The sequence below is a fragment of the Triticum dicoccoides genome, chromosome 3B, assembly GCF_002162155.2.
Source record: "Triticum dicoccoides isolate Atlit2015 ecotype Zavitan chromosome 3B, WEW_v2.0, whole genome shotgun sequence".
NCBI classification, from domain to species: domain Eukaryota; kingdom Viridiplantae; phylum Streptophyta; class Magnoliopsida; order Poales; family Poaceae; genus Triticum; species Triticum dicoccoides.
In genome coordinates, this window is record NC_041385.1 from 828737931 (window position 1) to 828741680 (window position 3750).

The window sequence follows — 3750 nt, forward strand, 5'->3', positions numbered from 1 at the left end:
CAACGTACTTCTTCTTCCTATATAAGCCTACATACCCCGAAAACATCGAAGGAGCCACCGAAGAAATATTTCTGCCACCGTAACTTTCTGTATCCGCGAGATCCCATCTTGGAGCCGTCGTCGGTGTTCTGCCGGAGGGGGATTCCACCACGGAGGGCTTCTACATCAACACCATAGCCCTTCCGATGAGTTGTGAGTAGTTTACCACAGACCTTCGGGTCCATAGTTATTAGCTAGTTGGCTTCTTCTCTCTTTTTGGATCTCAATACAATGTTCTCCCCCTCTCTTGTGGAGATCTATTCGATGTAAACTCTTTTTGCAGTGTGTTTGTCGAGATCCGATGAATTGTGGATTTATGATCAAGTTTATCTATGAGAAATAATTGAATCTTCTTTGAATTCTTTTATGTATGATTGACTTATCTTTGCAAGTCTCTTCGAATTATCAGTTTAGTTTGGCCTACTAGATTGATCTTTCTTGCCTTGGGAGAAGTGATTAGCTTTTGGTTCAATCTTGCGGTGTTCTTACCCACTGACAGAAAGGGTTGCAAGGCACGTATTGTATTGTTGCCATCGAGGATAAAAAGATGGGGTTTATATCATATTGCTTGAGTTTATCCCTCTACATCATGTCATCTTTCTTAATGTGTTATTCTGTTCTTATGAACTTAATACTCTAGATGCATGCTGGATAGCGGTCGATGTGTGGAGTAATAGTATTAGATGCAGGCAGGAGTCGGTCTACTTGTCACGGACATGATGCCTATATACATGATCATGCCTAGATAATCTCATAATTATTCGCTTTTCTATCAATTGCTCGACAGTAATTTGTTCACTCACCATAATACTTATGCTATCTTGAGAGAAGCCTCTAGTGAAACCTATGACCCCCAGGTCTATCTTTTATCATATAAGCTTTCAATCTACTTTTATTTGCATCTTTACTTTTTGCATCTATATTATAAAATACCAAAAATATATTTATCTTATCATATTATCTCTATCAGATCTCACTTTCGCAAGTGGCCGTGAAGGGATTGACAACCCCTTTATCGCGTTGGTTGCGAGTTCTTTGTTTGTTTGTGTAGGTACGTGGGACTTGTGAGGGGCCTCCTACTGGATTGATACCTTGGTTCTTAAAAACTGAGGAAAATACTTACGCTACTGTGCTGCATCACCCTTTCCTTTTCAATGAAAACCAACGCAAACTCAAGACGTAGCAAGAAGGATTTCTGGCGCCGTTGCTGGGGAGGTCTCCGCTCAAGTCAAGTCAAGGCCTATTTAGCACAGTAGCGGTATTCTGATTCTTCTTGCCTTCTTTCTGGCCTATTTCTATTTCATTTATGTTTATAACATGGTTTTTGGTATTCTTTTCTTTCCTTTTTCCTTTTTATTTTTTTTATTTTATTTTTTTTATTTTCTCTTTTCTTTTAGATGATATGTTTTCCTTTATGCAAATCCATGAACTTTTCCCAAATTCATGAACTTTTTAAAATATCGTGAATGTTTTTCTTAAATCTGTGAAATTTTTCCTAAAATTTCGTAAACTTGTTTCCAATTACACACCCATTCCATTCCCAAGCAGCGCCATGACTCCTTAGCCTCTTTGGCTTATATTCAAACCCACAATTCAAATGCGAGCCAAATTCTTCATGCACACATGCAATCACGCACCCCTTCCATTCCATTCCCAGGTTGCACCACTGCTTCTTAGCTTCTTCGTTGTATATCCAGCCCACAATCCAAACGTCATGTTTCGCAGCATGCGAAGCTCCTTCCACCTTGCATGTGAAGGATCTCTTTCAATTAGCTCACACCAAAAAACTGTGTTGAACATATTTAAATTGGTGAGAATCAGTATAAGGAAGCCATCTGGGATTATTCAACACGAAATATCAATAGGCATTAATACCATGGGGTGGGAATTCTATTCTTTGCACGATGATATTGTGCACACGTCGGTGGAACATGCCCAATAGCTAGAGCGCAGGCCAACGCCCAGTACCGTTTAATTACCCATTTCAAAATATAGAAAAAAATTAGAACTTATTTTTGTTCACAACCAGCTGTCTCAATTGGCCATCGCGATGCCCCATGTACGTTGGAGGTCTTAGGTTCGAATCTCTCTTCTTGACCTTATGTTTAGTTTGAATCCTTGGTCTTGCATTTTTTTGGTTGATTTTAGTAATATTGTTCGCTGATGCAGCAGGCCTAACATGGAGGCCCAGCTGTTTGACGTGGGACGGACAAAATTCCCGTTAGAAGCCCATGTGGTCCAGCCAGATAGACAAAACAAAAATTAGTACCACCTTGTATAGATACGGCGAGTGGACCAAAAATTAAGAGAAACGCCGATAATTCATCCTGGAGCCCGGGCTCATCTGCTCCCGCTCAGCAAAAAATTCAAAAAAAATACTAGAAAAAAACAAAAAATTCCAAATTTTTTTGTGGTGGTAGATAATTTGACGCGTGAGGTGCGCCCCAAAATTCAACTTATTTGGACATCTAAGTAGCTCTCGGTAAAAAAGACAAATCGGGTCAAAACAGTGCATGAACAGTATACATTTTTACAGACCCTGATTTTGTCTTTTTTGCCGAGAGCTGCTCAGGTGCTCAAATGAGCTGAATTTTGGGGTGCACCTCACGCGTCAAATTATCTACCACCACAAAAAAAATTGGAAATTTTTGAATTTTTTTAGTATTTTTTTTGAATTTTTTGCTGAGCGTGGGTGCAGATGAGCCCGGGAGCCAAAACTCCGCGTCCGAGAAACGCACCTTACTGTACTAGTACTAGCATATATGCCCGTGTGTTGCAATGGGGAGAAAAAAATAGTATGCATTTGAAGTTAGTGAGAATTATATGTGCAAACAAAACCCTGTGTGCGCGGAAACAAGGAACATTTAGCTTCTCAGTTTCGCCGGTGTGAGGTAATCAATCCGCTATTTTTTCATTCTTTGATCGAGGGCATAAGAGTTTTGTTACGTCATTGTACGCCAGAGAAGGCTCATGAAGTTTCTGAATATTGTAGGAAACATAAACCATTTTTTCAATCCTGAACAGTTTTTTAAAATTTATGTACACTTTCAGAAAAACACGAACAAAATTTGAAATAGTAACATCCTAACATTCTTTTTACAAAAACATGAGCACCATTTGAACTTGTGAACATTTTTTAGAATAGGAACATGTGTTCAAAATTCATAATATATTTCGAAAATGTGTATCTTTTATACGTGAACATTATTTTGAATTGTCAAATTTTCACTAAAACAAGTTATATTTTTGGAATTTGGGACACTTTTAAATGCCATTTTATTTTTATAAATCTCGAACAATTTTGAAAAACAATAAAAAGAAGTATGAAAAAATGGGAAACTTTTTTCATGTTCCAAATATTTTTCAAAATAGCAACAAAAAGTTGGAATTCTAAACATTTTATAAAATTTGATTTTGTTTTTATTTCTGAACGTTTATGCGAATTTCGAATTTATATAATAAATTCTAGAAGAAAATAAACTTGAAAGGGAAAAGAGATAGGGGAAGGAGAATAAAAATAAAAATAAAACACAGAAACAAAGAAAAATGTGCCAGTCCATTACTGGTTGTCTTGTGTGAAGCTCTAACTATTTGTCGCCCTGTGCGAGAAATATAATTTTCCCAGCTGCCTGGGCAGAAAAATATGTGGGCTGGCTTCGCTAGGCCTCATCGCGCAGCTTACGTATGAAATTCTGGAGAAGTCTTTTTTTT